The sequence below is a fragment of the Haliotis rufescens genome, unplaced genomic scaffold (assembly GCF_023055435.1).
Source record: "Haliotis rufescens isolate VD_foot unplaced genomic scaffold, xgHalRufe1.0.p SCAF_3, whole genome shotgun sequence".
Lineage (NCBI taxonomy): Eukaryota > Metazoa > Mollusca > Gastropoda > Lepetellida > Haliotidae > Haliotis > Haliotis rufescens.
Genome location: NW_025964001.1, coordinates 33,142,360 through 33,159,643, shown reverse-complemented (window position 1 = coordinate 33,159,643; position 17,284 = coordinate 33,142,360). Strand labels below are relative to the sequence as shown.

Sequence of the window (17,284 nt, the reverse complement as noted above, 5' to 3'; positions counted from 1 at the left end):
TGTATGGCTGAAAAACAGAATGAGCTATTGGCTTATTTTTTTAATATATATTTGTTTAGATTTAGAAGCGCCCACTGTTATTATTAAATTAAATTTGTAAAAAAGTTTACGTCATTCGTAAAAATCTACTCATGCAATTTTTAAATCCAGTAACAGTCGGTTTTTGGGTAGCTGACATATCACCATATAAGTAATAATGCGTCGCAATTTGTTCCGGTGCGAGTAATTTTACTAATGTGGGGAATCTGACCCTGGCCTTCGGCTGACGAGCGAACGCTTCAACAACTGCCACCAGGAGATGAATATTATGAACAAGGGTATGATATTAGATAATACAATAAACACCTTTTATTAATGATGCATATAAAGTGTGGCTATAGCCACAGTAGTTTTAATTTGTCGACATCTGATTTATACCGGGTTTCCCACTGTTCGTATATCTACTCAGTAATCAATTTATCTAAATTGCTGTTTCTCAATTTTAATGAAATATAAATTGTCAGTGTAAGAGAATAACCAGTCCAGACTATCTCCCGAAACAGATTCCATTTAGTGTAGAGGGCGAGTAGCTGTGAAAATTATATGAATGGACCCCTGAAAATCAGTGATGACACCAGGTGTTCGCGGAAAGGGTAAGCATGTCCTGCCCTACCGGCAGTACCCGCCATTCACACAATAACAATTACAATTTCGGTCAGTGTCAGTGATAACTTCATGCACCATCAACAGTTAGCGTCAGTGACAACTTCATACACGATCTACAGTCGGCGTCAGTGACAACTTCATACACCATCTACAGATGACATCAGGGACGACACCATACTTCATCTACAATATACGCGAGGATGATGAGCTGGGGGTCAGTGGGAGCCTATGTCACACAAACACTTGATATTGTCTTTCATTGTCATATGGACTTGAAGTTAACCGTTATTGAAATATAGAAAGGAAAAAAACTAAATTAAAATGTGTATAATATATAACTGTTACATTACCAAATATTGAACCACTGAATTGAAATTTGTTTAGGATGGATATTTCTCTCCAAATAGGTACAAGACACCACAGATGTACTTTAATGATATATAATTATGTTGTGATAATAAAATATTTACGTAAAAGCAACATGTACCGTCCATCTAAAGCTTGTAGTCTCAGCCGTTGCTAACGACGCATAGCGTTGCATAACACTTTGAATAATTAACTATACAGACATAATAATAACACTGACCGGTGTCTATTACGAACGAAGAACCATCAACTGAAAAAAACACAACCAGTATGTTATACTCACATCAAGAAACGCGATCCATGATTTATATCCAAGAAAACACACAAACATCAGGAATCACAAAGTAAAACTAGTTGGACCCATTTGTGACATGACCATTCAGTGCCTCACACCACAATCCTACAACGAATACAACTGTATCCGACGGAGACTATAATAGCATTAGTCCGATACTGGGGGTCTTACCAGATATACTGTTTGAATGCACCACTAAACGACACACTCAATCCCTAACCTGAACAGCGTAGGAAACATCAGCCTTCTTTCACTCATTGCAAGGGAGGTAACTGCTTCCGTCAGATGAACACTCGCCCTCGCAGTTCTGTTATTGGTTAAGTTCAAAGTGGATTACTCTGACGGGTTATCGAGGTTTGTCACTATCCATTTAACGGGCGTCAGGGTATCTTGGAGCACGCACCTGCTTGAAACTTTGACAGATATGAATATAAATTTTACCCATAAAATACATTTCAATCGAGTAGGTACTGTTGCTTCTATAGGACAGAATGCCATGGGATAAGGGCAAGAGCTAAAGGGATAGACACGTTATTGGAAAAAATATCCAGCGCTTTGGTATCTATTGTTAAATCAAGCTTGAAATAAGCTCCGCCGAGGGGGACGTTTCTCGACAGTACGGTAACTTAGCGTGACTGGTTCGGGTAAAGCTTAAGGTTCACGACAGGGAAAATTGGCGAGCCGCTGTTGGTACATAACATTATAACTAAATAGACTTAAACATGTCTTGAGATGGACTCTTTATTTACACATACCCAGATATACTTGTTGCAGTGGACACTGACGGAAGAAATGATGTATCATTTATTTGAAATCTTGGCTTGGCATTTAGAGGACGGTACAGATCGTAAAGATGTGAAACCTTTTTATCTTCTTTATTGTTTGTCACAACATTTGAATTGGTCATATACCATTCCCCACCCATAAAAATAATGCCCAGTCTCAAACTTAGCAGAAACTGCTTTTATATGATATCGTTATGCGAAGAAATCGAAATCGGTGACAGTTCATGTTAAAATATATTTTAATTAAAGTCACTTTCATTAACGGGGTGTCCCAGTCATCAAGCACACACATCAGCGTCATAACCACATGCGGTTAGTCTCCTCCAGAACCTGCGTCCAGACACATATGACAATCGCGGCGGCTTGGCAGTGATGTAACAGCGTTAGTGTACCTCTTCGCCTCGAACGCAGATCGAGTAATCAGCCACATTGAAAGCACCAACTTTCCGAAAGGTGTGGCTGGGACTGAATGGTCACTAATTAGGACATGAAGGCGACGACCGAGGTCGGGGTCAGCGGAAATGTTATAATGCGTATTAATGCCAGAGTGAGAAATTGTGTGAAGGTGTGAAGATGGGCATGTTTGAGGGGAGGTAAATGTATGTGAGGATTACTAGTATATAATTTACATGAGGATGAAAATGTGTTGGAGATTAAAAATGTGTGATAGGGTGATATGCGTGAAGATGAGAATTTGTATGAAAGTGAGAATGTGTGTGAGGTTAAAAATTATGACGTAAAAGGCGAAAAAATGGTGTAAAGGTGAGAACGTGTGTTAAGTTGAGAACGTATGTGAGGATGACAATGTATGTGAGGATGACAATGTGTGGGTGGATGACAATATGTGTGTGGATGAGAATGTGTGTGAGGATGACAATGTGTGTGAGGATGACAATGTGTGTGAGGATGACAATATGTGTGTGGATGAGAATGTGCGTGAGGATGACAATGTGTGTGAGGATGACAATGTGTGTGTGGATGAGAATGTGTGTGAGGATGACAATGTGTGTGAGGATGACAATGTGTGTGAGGATGACAATGTGTGGGTGGATGACAATATGTGTGTGGATGAGAATGTGTGTGTGGATGAGAATGTGTGTGAGGATGACAATATGTGTGTGGATGAGAATGTGTGTGAGGATGACAATGTGTGTGAGGATGACAATGTGTGTGAGGATGACAATGTGTGTGTGGATGAGAATGTGTGTTAGGATGACAATGTGTGTGAGGATGACAATGGGTGTGTGGATGACAATGTGTGTGAGGATGACAATGTGTGTGTGGATGAGAATGTGTATGTGTGGATGACAATGTATGTGAGGATGACAATGTGTGTGAGGATGACAATGTGTGTGAGGATGACAATGTGTGTGTGGATGAGAATGTGTGTTAGGATGACAATGTGTGTGAGGATGACAATGGGTGTGTGGATGATAATGTGTCTCAGAATGAGAATGTGTGTGTGGATGACAATGTGTGTATGGATGACAACGTGTATGTGGATGACAATGTATGTGAGGATGACAATGTGTGTGATAGTGACAATATGTGTGTGGATGAGAATGTGTGTGAGGATGAGAATGTGTGTGAGGATGAGAATGTGTGTGTGTGTGGATGACAATGTGTGTGAGAATTAGAATGTGTGTGTGGATGACAATGTATGTGAGGATGACAATGTGTGTGAGGATGACAATGTGTGTGTGTGGATGACAATATGTGTGAGAATGACAATGTGTGTGAGGATGACAATGTGTGTGAGGATGACAATGTGTGTGTGTTGATGACAATGTGTGTGAGAATGAGAATGTGTGTGTGGATGACAATGTATGTGAGGATGACAATGTGTGTGAGGATGACAATGTGTGTGAGGATGACAATGTGTGTGGATGACAATGTATGCGGATGACAATGTGTGTGTGGATGACAATGTATGTGACGATGACAATGTGTGTGAGGGTGAGAATGTGTGTGTGGATTACAATGTGTGTGAGGATGACAATTTGTGTGTGTTGTTGACAATGTGTGTTATGATGACAATGTGTGTGGATGACAATACATGTGTGGATGAGAATGTATGTGTGGATGAGAATGTGTTTGAGCATGACAATGTGTGTGAGGATGACAATGTATGTGAGAATGACAATTTGTGTGTGTTGTTGACAATGTGTGTGTTGTTGACCATGTGTGTGAAGATGACAATGTATGTGAGGATGACAATGTATGTGAGGATGACAATGTGTGTTTGGATGACAATGTGTGTGATGATGACAATGTGTATGTGTGGATGACTATGTATGTGAGGATGACAATGTGTGTGTGGATGACAATGTGTGTGTGGATGACAATGTGTATGTGTGGATGACAATGTGTGTGTGGATGACAATGTGTATGTGTGGATGACAATGTGTGTGTGGATGACAATGTATATGAGGATGACAATGTGTGTGTGGATGACAATGTATATGAGGATGACAATGTGTGTGTGGATGACAATGTGTGTGTGGGTGACAATGTGTGTGAGGAGGACAACATATGTGAGTAGGACAATGTGTGCGAGATTGAGTGAGTTGTGTATAACGAAACTTTGTACAATTTGTAATATCGCGGCGAATCTGCTTGATTGGGAGGAAATCCCGAAGTGAAGCATACCTTTGACGTGTGATCACTATTTGCCCGAAACGACTCTTTGAATCTATTATAGCGGATATTCGAGACTGATTATTCTCTAAGAACTGACGTTTTGAATTTGATAACGTTAGAGAGACTGGGAATAATTATGAAAATGAGAATACATTCCATGATGCGAGTGTGCTTTTGTTTTGGAATGTGTAATGTATGAGATTATTTGTCAGAGAGAATGAAAGTAAGTGTTAAAATGAAAATATGTGGTGTGAAGAGAATGTGTGCATCCTTAATTGTTTCTCATGTCGTAATGCTGCCTCGACTGTACATACACGGCAGATATGCATATGTCACGCGATCACAGCAGTTTCTGAACAAAAGCATTTTAATCAGAAACTGTTCCTGTTTATATAATGTGCTCTCTTCATCAGTGCACTACAATGCAGTTGGTAATATGACGACTTTCATATGCTACTGAAACCAATTATGAGGCTATTGCGTGAGTTGTAAAGTACACCCTGTCCGTCGTAGGAATGTGAGTTATATTTAACACACATACCAAGGAAATATCGGATACACTTATGCATGGTGGGATAACATGTAGAGAAATCAGAACATAGGGTGTCTTTCGGTTACACCTGTCAACAAAACATGTTAAGTCAATAGAACCACCTGAAGCAACCATCTCCGAAATGTCAATACAAATACTAAATAAGTAGTCATCCATAAAATGCCATGTTTGCCTGTCGTTTGAAAATAGATCTTTGGTTGTACTTTTAAGTCGTTTCTCTGCTCAGTCCAAGAAACATATGAATGATAATCTCAAGTTTTCCACGACGATAAGCCTTGATATTATCACTTAGTTGCCTGAGAAGATGCCTTCACCTTGCCGGCTGATGGAACATACTTTGTTTTCTTCGAAAGAGGAGACGTTAGATGTTTCCACTGCTTTGACTGTTGTTTAGTCTCTGGTTGACGCTATGTCTGCGCGGATGGCTGTTGGAGTTAGCCCTTTCAGTTGGAGATACAGCGATGTCCATTTTGTCCATTTTCACAAACAGAGAATACCTGGCCACTTTGATGCCGACAGAAATGTGCTGTCGGGATGTGTATTTCAAATGCAGCCCTTTAGGCAAGTAAATTATTTTACTATATTCATGCAAACTGTTAAGGGTGTACTATACACCCTTCGTAGTTAGCTTCAGAACCTTTCCGCCAATCCTCGTTTTTAATGCAGACGAAGCAGATTGTTCAATAAAAGTGTAACAAACAAGTACATATCCTCTCATGAATGATCTTCCTGAGGCAAGAGCATCCACTTCCCTTTTTATCAAAGTCTTGTTTCCACTAGCAACTAGGCTTTGATACAGGCTAGTGGCTACACTTGCCTCGGGAAGATGCTCATGTACAGACCCACTTTACTTTTACCGACCAGATTAGTAGGCACCTGGCCGTGAGCTTCTGAGCTGTAAAGTATCGGCTGGCGATGATGTATCCTCTTAGGCATTGGGGTATTCTTATTCAAACCGGCATTAGTTAAATCTAATCCTATCAAATATTTTTGCCCACGAGAAAATAAAAAAAGATATCCCACGCAGAAGTGGGGATAATCAATGCAATCAACGATAAGCGTTATTAAGCTATATGTACCTTAGGACAATATGTCAGTCGTTAAATGGCACATCAAAATAAAGTGAGTGAGTGAGTTCCAGAAATATCACGGCGGGGACACCAGATATTAAATTATCGAAAGCGTTCAGTAGGACAATTCAGGCTGGTTCAATGCATCATGAAGATTAAGATTAGGATATTAGTTAGACTACGTAATATAACAGTAGTCCATGCTTTGATTAATGCTTAGTTTCAAAACTAAATTCCTTATGAATTTTGAGTTAGTACATGTCGCTGATATCTGTCACCTTAATCGCGTAAATGGGTGCAAAATATATTTATACAGAAAATAGATTTGTTGCACTTTGTCACATTGTCAGTGAATTCATTTATGGCCAAACGTATCTTTTTTGATAAGTTTGGTCTGATTTTGTTTCATGTTAAAGAGGTATGTATATGCGTATCTTAAAGCTTTGGCATCTTGCTGCATCATGTTATACAGTATTCACGGATTTACCTTGGTCTAAACATTTGAGATCCCTGGGTAATACGTTTGGGGAGATTCTAGATCTTAAAATGAGTGTTCCAGGGTGGCCCCTGTACCAATAACAAATGAAAGGTATGTGTGGTGGCCAGCGCTTTTTATAGATGGGGATGTATTTGTTTAAGTCGAACCTCAGTGATTGACACTAGCTGTCCGAACATTGATTGCATTTCTTATCCGAACAGAAAAAAATAGACAAATCGAACATTCATGCTTCACTTTATGAAATTTCAATCACTCGCAGCTCATATTATTTGTGTCCATTCCTTATCTAAATGCGTATAAGACGCAAATCTGAAAACACTGAGTGTAGTTTCATTATAGTTAAAGATGCTTACAGATTCTTGGCCGTGGTCAATAATTCAAATAAACATTACACGCTCAATTTAAACGCATACTAGTGTTATGTGTTTCACTAAAATCGTTATACCTTCAAAACCTATCTAGCTGTTAAATACGAGGGTTGATTGATAGATAAGGTCTTAGCCACACATAGAAGGAATTGCGTAAAAGTGAACTATTTTGTTGTGGACATAGCATGATGCCGTGAAGGTATGACACAAAAACGTGAGTCAATTGAGCAAATTGTTCGCTGTGAGTAACATAATTTGTCAGTAAAAATAGCAGGGGTCTGTGACCTTTGGAAAATGAACAAGTTTGGAGCATGTAGTCATATATATGCAGAAAAGGGGGCTAAACACCAATAGCCATCCATAAAGATATGCGTAGAACATAAGGGGAGGATACCTTAAAGGGTACCGTAAGGAGGTGGGGAGCAGAGTGTTAGCGTGACAGAGAGAGCCTTGAAGGCGACCTCCCTTCCCAGAAGGCCTGTCAAGACCGGCGTCATATTGCTTGTTGAGTAGACATTTCACAGAGGAGCGTATATTCCATTTTCACAGAAACTTTGACAATAAAGAAAGTATAAGATCGATGCATTCCAAAGCTTCTGACATCTGATCAAAATAGACGCAACATGTCACGTGATACTCCAGCTCTGTCTGAAGCTGACCCAGATAGGTTCTTGCAACGGTCTGTGACTATGTATGAAACCTGGGTTCACTACTTCCAGTCTGAGTCCAAACAACAATTCAAACAGTGGAAGCATTTGACATAATCACCACCGAAAGGTCAGACAATAAAGGGTTTATATTATGCTGCATTTTTAGGCAATTGCGGGTTGAATTTGAGACAAAGAGAAGTGGAAAATTGAGAAAAGGTGTGCTCTTCCATGAGGACAAAGCGCCAGTTCACAAATCAGTTAAAGCCAAAGCTTCAATCCACAAGTGTGTCTTGAAACTTCTTCAGCACCAACCTTATTCTCCTGATATGGCCCCGTGAGACTTCCATCTGACTCCATCATGAAGAATGTTCTAGCCGGAACCCATTTCGATTCCACCTTTTTGCGTTATAGCAGCTATGGAGAAGTTTTTGAAACTGGGATAGAATCTCTTTAGCACCGTTGGCTAAAGTACTTCAACGTCGAAGGAGAGTATGTTGAAACATAAATCACTTTAGCTCAAGTCTTTCTATGTGAGGCTCATAATTTATCAATCAACCCTCGTATATAAATCTGCCTATGGTCCCACTGACGTAGACCAGGAGGGCATTATCAGCGGTACATGTCAAAGTCAAAGTGGCGATCGACTTCGATGTGATCATAATCGGAATAAAATATGAAGGTAGAGTATGAAACATATCCCGTTGATACATACCAACAGACCACCTTGGTGATCGATAACCCGGAAGTACTTGAAGTGTCAACATCGCCGGTACGATACGGGAGGGTATTGGGAACATCCACTGGGTCAAGATTTGCTGAAGGATCTCATAACGTGTATTTACCGAAGGACAGCCTTTTCGTTTTGTCATATTGATATATATTTATGACCAGGGCTACCAGAAGTGTTTTACTGAATAATAAGTGAGCAATATGTCGAGATGTCCAGATTATATCACAGCTGTATATGCCAAATATATGACGAATCTTAAGATAAACGCAGATCAAATATGGATGTACCCTTTACACAGATGCCTCACATACATACTTCTCACTGGCTACTTGTTCCTAAAATATAATACCGATATTATGTAGATTATTGGTGCGTCGGTGTGTGAGTATGGTTTTACGCCGTTTATAGCAATATTCCAGGAATATAACGTGAGGGAACACCAGAAATGGCTATCACATTATACCTATATCGGGAAACAATGTAACATGGGTCTTCGATATAACGAGCAAATATTTTAACAACTAGATTACCAAACTCTTATCTGAACTGAACCTTGCGAAGTATGAACAAGAATCATATTGATGCCAGACAGTTCACGTATTTCACCAAAGGTCTATACATATTCCTCCGAACGGCTTAAACTTGTCGCTGTCCTGCTCAAATAAGTATTTTCGGCCCAATACAGGATCTATTTGCACACGGGGTACCCATTCACTATTGAAGTTATCATATAGCCATTGTCATCGTAATTTCAATCGCCGCATATAAAATCGCCATCGCCATCGACGTGTCCATTTGTCGACTCCTACATTCTTACCGATTATGGTCCTTGGTTTGTCAGCACCAAAACCACGTACACGTCTACCACATGCATCACGTTGGGCTTTCCTCCCACTTTGGTTTGACAACATCAAATTCTGCAGCTTTTCAAAGCAACACTTAATCAAAATGCTACATTATAGCTAAAATTAAAAAAACACACAAAACATTATCTCTAAATTAGATAACAGTTAACTCAAATGTTAACTTTGTGGCATAATTATTATGCCAAATTGGCATTATAAGCATATTTTCTTTAAACATTCAAATTGCTAAAAAATACTTTTATATCAATATAAATAAACACGCATATTCCACATGCACAAATGTATGTTTTGAGTGGCGGGTGTTACAGGTAGAGCAGGAGATGCTGATCCTTTTCGCGAACCCCTGGTGCCATCACTGTTTTTCACAAAATTTTCATCACTATTTTGACTTTTAAGCCCAATGGTATCTGTTTCGGCAGATAATCAAGACTGATTATTCTATGGCGTTGATGTTATATATTTACAGACGTTTCTACACACGGAAGGGCGAGTTTATCTTATCTATTAATGATTAGTACTGCATAGTCTCACCGCAACGAATGACGGTGACGAAGAAAATTTATTGCCTAATAATACGTCGATAGAAGATCCGATTATTTAAAATGGAGGCCACATCACGCACGGGGCGCCTGTGGGGAAATATATGATATTATCTGCCGTCTAAACCCTGGGCCAGCTACATCATAAACCCATATCAGCATTGGCTCTATCTCTACTGCCAAATACCGCTTGATAACTAAAATAATTATTTACACCATGTACATGTAAGATGTATAATTATATAAATTAATCATGTAAGTTAGGTTCTGATCGACATGAAAGATATATTCATCTGAGTAATATATTTGTACACATTGGTTGACAAATACAGAATACCGTTCTTGTCAACACAATAAGACAATTAGCATTGCTGTAAAAAGCAATGTAGCGACAAGGTGCAAAATATGTTTGAAATACATAACGTTTTGTCTAAAATGTATTGAGGGGAAATTAGGTTTTACCAGTATTTACCAGCTAGTTGATTTTATCATATGTTTGCTTTTCAATTCTAAATATCTCAAGTTCGCAATATTATATTGAACTTTAGTGGTGCTTAGTCAGTACTCAAAGAATAGTTCTACATGGTTGTATTTTTTAAAATATAATTTGATTTAAAACTTTAAAATATTTTTTTTCGCACAATACACAACTACTGATGGGTATGTCAGACATCTTATTTTTTATCTTATATATTTTCACCCTCCCATTTATTTTTTTACAAACTGTTGCAAGAATGAGTCATGGTTGAAAAGACATAATCAAATCGAAAACAACAATTCTTTCATTTTCAATTGTATAAAAAAACCTCGGTATGGTTTCTTTTGCGCCTCAGTTTATATAACGAGGTGCAGTGGGTAAAGCGAAGGGATCGACGTAAGTAAAACTATTTGTTGATAATAGATGATTTCGCTGTGGTGCATGACACGCACCACGATCGAACATAGGTATGATCACTATTTGATGCTTATGATATAGTCGAATCGTACAATGGACTTTTCTTCAAGCAGTTATCTTGTATGATTATGAAAAGGTGTATTTACCCGGTTCTAGAATGTGTACATTACCAAACTCCCCATACACAGCCAGCATACATCGCAACCGGCACTTGGGTGTGGTGGATTGTCAGGACGTGTCAGATTAATGTTAGGGTGAGTGAGTGACTGAACAAGGGAATCAAGCTAAAGCACGTCCGTCTGTAAATTATCATACCGATGTTTGATAACACAAGTAACTCTCCGCGCCGTCGGGTTGGGTGACACGTAATCAGTGAGGTCACACATTGTAACCTCAGTTAACGTCTTTAGGCGTACCAGAAATATATTATAGTTTCCCTATTCCGGATACTGGCATTAGCTCTGAAATGTTGAAATAATTCAGACAAGGAACGATAACACGAGAATATAACTGAGATATAAGCTTATTAAGAGAATTTCCATTTGTCTCAAGTGACATATTCTTGTGAGCAGCATGTTTTATAGGTGAATAAATTACTTGCCTTTGCGTGTGTGTGTGACGGGTGCCACCGGTGGGTCAGGATACGCTCAACTTTTCGCGAACACCTGGTATTATCACTATTTGATAGTGATTCATAAATACAATCTCATGATATAGTCGGAATCGTACACTTGACTCTGCTTTTAGCAGATATTTCTTATGAATATGGGCTTTGTCGCTTTTATTTATAGACAAGACATGACCACCAGTGACCTTCTAAATGAGTTAGTGAGTTGGGTTTAACGCCGCTTTGAATAGTATTTCCCTTCTATCACGGTGTGTCAGCTTGATGTGGGAGGAAAGCCCGAGGTGATACACATCGTAGATATTTACTGCTGCGACGAAACCTCAGAGCACATATATTTTGCTAACAAACCCAGAAACATAATAAGGGCGAATTGGTAGTCGACAAAATGGATGCGTCCAATTCACGCGAGAGCACCCACAACCCTACTTACATTGATGGCTCATTTGTGTTCCCGAAGCGGGACAGCTTTTTTCTCTTTTGGTGGTACTGATATGATCCACTGTTGAAAAATGTTTATATTTTCATGTTCAAATTCATGGTAGCCGAATGTTCGTGGCATATAACGAGTTAAAATTCACTTCCATGCATTGCTGACGCTCATAAATGCGATGCAGCCTAAAACACCTGTTCCTGGTGAATTAAATGTTTACATTTGTATATTTCGCTACACGAGAGACAGTTAGTGAGATAAAACAATAATTCAAATCTGCTGGAACCTCGTGACCTCAAGCGATCATTCGGCAATACATCGATATAAGACCATAGTATCGTTGTTGGTAGGGTTACAACGACTTCACGCAGTGAGATGTAACCAGATTTAACTGTAGTCAGAAAACCAAAATGTAGATCAGTATAAAAAAACCAGTTTGGTCCAAAGAAAATACCATTTTTTATCCTACACTTAGTAAATAAATATATTTGTTGAGCAGCTGTTTGCGAGTGACACTGATAAACAGTTCTCGCCCACCAGGAGGGAGACATTTGAAGGCGGTAATGAATTATTATTCTCATTGAAAGAGAGCTTTTCTAAAGGGAGACAAGTGCAAACAGACAGGGCTCTTCTGTGAAGTAGCTTTACGTGTGAAATAAGACTTTGAGCACACTGGCGATTGTGATTGGAGTTCGATTGCGTTTCAAAGCAAATAGTTTCAAATGGAATGCATTATCTTCTGACGCATTTATACGTGAAAAAAGGATATCTACGTGAATATTCCATGTGATAATGTGACATTAACCAAACCTAAATTATATATGTAGACAGTGTAGAAATAAGATAAGACACGAATTAATTTCTTCAACATAAAACAAAATTGCTCATTTAAAACAATAAATCATTACCATGACAAAACACCAATCCAAAAAAGGTGTTCATGGCAATAAATAGTTTACGAATAATACCTATTACATAAAAACAAGGCGGAAACACTGTCATTTCAAATAGTGAGTGAGTGAGTGAGAGAGTTAATGCTTTACGTCACATCGGCAATATTTCAGCCATATCATGACGAGTATTTCAAATAGACATTAAAAACATAAACAAAAACAAAATCTTAAGAAAAACACAAATAAAATGTGTCCTCACCCGGGTTATAATGACATGACGTCCATGGGAGTAGTTTCCACCCTCTCTGACATAACGTTAGTGTTGTAAAGGGTTGTTCTCTACCACGTCACCTGTTAGCCGTTGCTCCAGGCTATAAGGCGACTATGACACTTCAATCAAAATCTTGATTAACCTAGCTGTTCTGGTCAGTGCAGATTGTACGTAAAATACCAACAGGGCGAGTTAATTTGGCATTTGATCAAAGGGAATGGGCATAAGCACATTTAAGTACTATATGGTTAATACAGCGTGCAGTGAGCGTATGTTGAGGGATACTGATACTGCATGGAAATGAACACAGGTACAGTTTGTATGTTTTAAGGAGAAGCTAATGTATACAGAATTATGCAAGTTTGGTTGAAATGACATATGAATCATATATCAATGTGCACCAGTGTACAGCGCAAATAACGACATAATGTAGCTTATATTTAAGGTTACACAATAATTATCATATGATATAGTGGTACGTTATCTCAAATAATAACTGTCTGTAATAAAGCACATTAAAAATAAAAACGTCAATGATATAAAAATTTATTCATATGTGTATTCCTTAATGGTTACATTGTTTAGTAAATTCATGGACGCTGAAAGCTTGTTTTTAGCACATTTTGTGTGTAACCGTGTGTGTGTTAGTGAGTGAGTGAGTGAGTGTGTGTGTGTGTGTGTGTGCGTGCGTGCGTGCGTGCGTGTGTGTGTGTGCGTGCGTGCGTGCGTGCGTGCGTGCGTGTGTGTGTGTGTGTGTCTCAGTGGGTAGGTAAGCAACATCAACACGGTTGATACTATAGGTTGGAAAATCAATTATATAGTCATCTGCCTTCAGCAATGAGTTATATGAGTCATCAGATCAGGGTGTTATATTTATCGAAATAAATGTGCGAGTTTTACCGCCATGCCTTAAAACACTTAAGGTAAGATATATTGCCTGTCGGAGTGTTCGCTTTCTTAACAACAACCTCGCCCCTGAATATGTGGGAATGAAAAAAACTCCATCTCATGGACCGTGATTGATTTCCCCAAAGGGTTAAAAATAAACTGAGCGTAATGTTAAAATCTAATAAACGGCAACCAGTTTGCAAACGCATGTGCAAGGTCAGTATTTGCAGGTGTTACATATTGTCAATTGGGTGATAGTTTGCTTTCTCGTAAAAATAATAAAACAGATACATTGAAATATTGTTAACTATAAAATGCTTGGGGCTACCTAGTTATATATCAATGTTTTAAGACCAGCGTGTGCCGATATTTGACACGCAGGTTACACATTTAAAGTATGAAGTAGATAACGTATCAAGTGTTGCTGTTTTACAAAAGGTCCAATAAATACCAAGATGTGGTAGTTAACGAAATGATAGCAATACAAAATATATATACTTGTTCATGAAAAAATATCAGTTAAAATCATTTGATCCATTAAATAAATCGATCAATGTGAACCTATGGATATATCAACGTGCCAAGAACGTGAAGAACGTCATACAGTTTGATACTTTCAATGCTTTGGAAATAAGGGCATCATCCTATTTCCTTGATTGATTGTTTTCTAGATCAATGATGACTTGGCCTTGACCTTTAGTACTTGGCCAGGACATACGCACCGGGTGTCGTCAGTATACAGTGACGGTTTCCATAGTGTAAGTTCCTGATATCTGATGCTACCATTTTACTTGGACGTTGTTCATATTCTGGTGACAGATGTAAGGCTGTCCCTATGTTGAGTTTAGAAAACGAGTAATCAACAGATTCAAGTGATTTCTCTGACTTAAAAACCATTTTATGGTTGATGTACAATGTTTCTATAATTATGCATAATGATCTATAGTTGCGCCAGTTTGATTTGTTTAAAATGCACGTTCAGCATGGCCTGTGAACTCCTGGCTCAGAGTCAACTGCAAGAACAATAGCGTGACGTCATCATGGTTTAACAAGGATTCTGCTTCTGACCATAAACAACATCCTTCGTGAACATGCAATGAGTTACAGAACTTAATGACTGCAAAATTACTATTCGATTAAAGTCCTCATGGTAGACTAATGGCCACTTTATTGAAATTATTGACCATTTTAATGGGCATTCCTAATGTAACTGTCAGTTGAAACCAGGCAACCAGGTAATGTCCTCTAGAATGCATGGATCTCATGTGTTATCGTGATCATCGGATTCTAAGCGGTCCCTTGGTAACCGCTCAACTATATCAGATAGATGGATTCAAGTCCACGGAAACCAAATATTTATTTTCTCCATGAAAAGGTTCTAAACTTTATTGGTTCATCAGCTTCTTTTTTTCATATAAGAGACGCTTTTCAAATTGATATGAAGAAAATTATGGAAGCACTTCTATTTAATTAAAACTATGCTCGTGGCTTTTCTTTTCCAATGCAGTATCTTGCGCGTCTTTTTTTTGGATTTTGATTTTGATTTTATGTATTGTAAACCTTGTAATTATGTGCTCGATTAGACCATACTATAGTGATAGATATCTTCCGCAGAAGACACATTCTAGTTTAAACAACAACTTAGCTTTGATTAAGGTGGTATGTTTACGCGTTTTTTCGGATTAATTGATGGATATTATCACGAAACCCTTTCAACAACACACATGAACACCACAGAAACATTCAATGAACATTCCATGCCGGACTAACAATAGTCTCATTTTGAACATGTTGTCTGACTCCTACATTAAGGACATATGATCAGCCATTGTCTGAAGACGACCATCGGTCAAACATGATTTGGTGTCAACGTCCGATCATGTGACCAGGTGTGATAGCGTTTACACCTGCACACATGCATGCTGAGCAGAAAAATAGCACTAACCACGCAGAACACGTCCTATTCCTCGACAATGCCAAAGAACAAAGAACACATCTGGTATATACCGGGAGCTCGTCGGTGTAGGCGTGGCGAATAATGGGTGGTGTTAATGATGGATTGAAGCACCAACATCACAACGCCACGTGAAAAACAAACGATTTCAATGTAATTCAGAAGCCATATCCCAGGAGGTGTTTCAGCATCATTCAATACCAACAACATGTCAACTAAGTGTCGAGTTGATATAAAAAAACAATAGTGAGGTTTTTAAACGTACTTAGATAAACAGTCTCTTCGTCAAAAGTACTTTTCGCCAAATATAGGTGAAGTAGCCCATTGGTTAAAGAGTTCGTTCGTCACACCGAAAACCCGGTGTCGATTCCTTCAATATTGTGATTGAGTGAGTGAGTGAGTTGGGTTTATGGCCGCTTTTAACAGTATTCCAGTTATATCACGGCGTGTCAGCTTAATGTGGGAGGAAAGCCCGAAGTGATGCAGGTCTCAGACGTTTACCACTTCGGTGAAACCCACGAGCACGGGTATGGTGCTGACAAACCTAGAAACATAATCGGGGCGAACCAGGATTCGAACCCACAATCATAGATTTCTGACGTGCCCAAGGGACGCAACTCTGCACAACTCTGTGAAACAAAATCCTGGCGGTCAACGTCGTGATATTGCTGTAATACTGCTGCGAGGGACCCACCGATGCACTAACGTGTCATACTTTCGGGTCCGTTACATACACACTTTGTGATGAAAACTATGAACTTAGACTTACCTAATGTATATATACTGAACCGCAAAAGAAACGTCACCCCAAGTAACATTGCATGAAAAGTTGTCATTTAAATATCTGGGTACTTTTTGTCAAAGATTCTAAAATTCAACATTACCTTGTCCGGAAAAATGAAATTTGATGACAAAAACACTAAGCAGATGACAATAAAACCGATCGCCCAAACGCATCAGGGCATCGGCCATGGTAACATGATGCACGTGAGTTCCGTTCCCCCATTTCTTGCCCTATAAAAATCAGATAACATTCATTCGTTATTGAATTGCTACCACATACCAAGATTGACAAGAAATCAGCGACACCAAGCCCTTGGACGATTGCAAGCTGGACAAACCGCCCGGCAAGTAGCCAATGGGTTTCAAGTCCACGTGAGAACCATATACAGGCTCTAGCAACGGTGCCAGACCACCAACATTACAGATCACCGACCACGTAGTGGAAGACCAAGGGTCACTACCCGACGTCAGGATCGTCAGATTGTGCGACAGCATCTTCAAGATCGCTTTGTTACTCCTGCGGAAACTGCTCGACA

General features: G+C 39.0%; 1 protein-coding gene across 3 annotated transcripts in view; it reads right to left on the bottom strand.

The window, feature by feature from the left end:
• LOC124120012 overlaps nt 1-17,284 on the bottom strand; it is a 43,382-nt gene that overhangs the window by 7,518 nt on the left and 18,580 nt on the right. Inside the window, exon 1 of one of the 3 annotated variants that reach the window (XM_046482756.2) lies at nt 13,112-13,152. The exons of 1 other annotated variant lie outside the window; for it this stretch is intronic. The gene's annotated coding sequence lies outside the window, so the exon portion shown is untranslated. Of the gene's footprint in view, nt 1-1,294; nt 1,466-13,111; nt 13,153-17,284 lie in introns of those variants that run through there. One more of the 3 variants, XM_046482738.2, reaches the window with a different exon arrangement.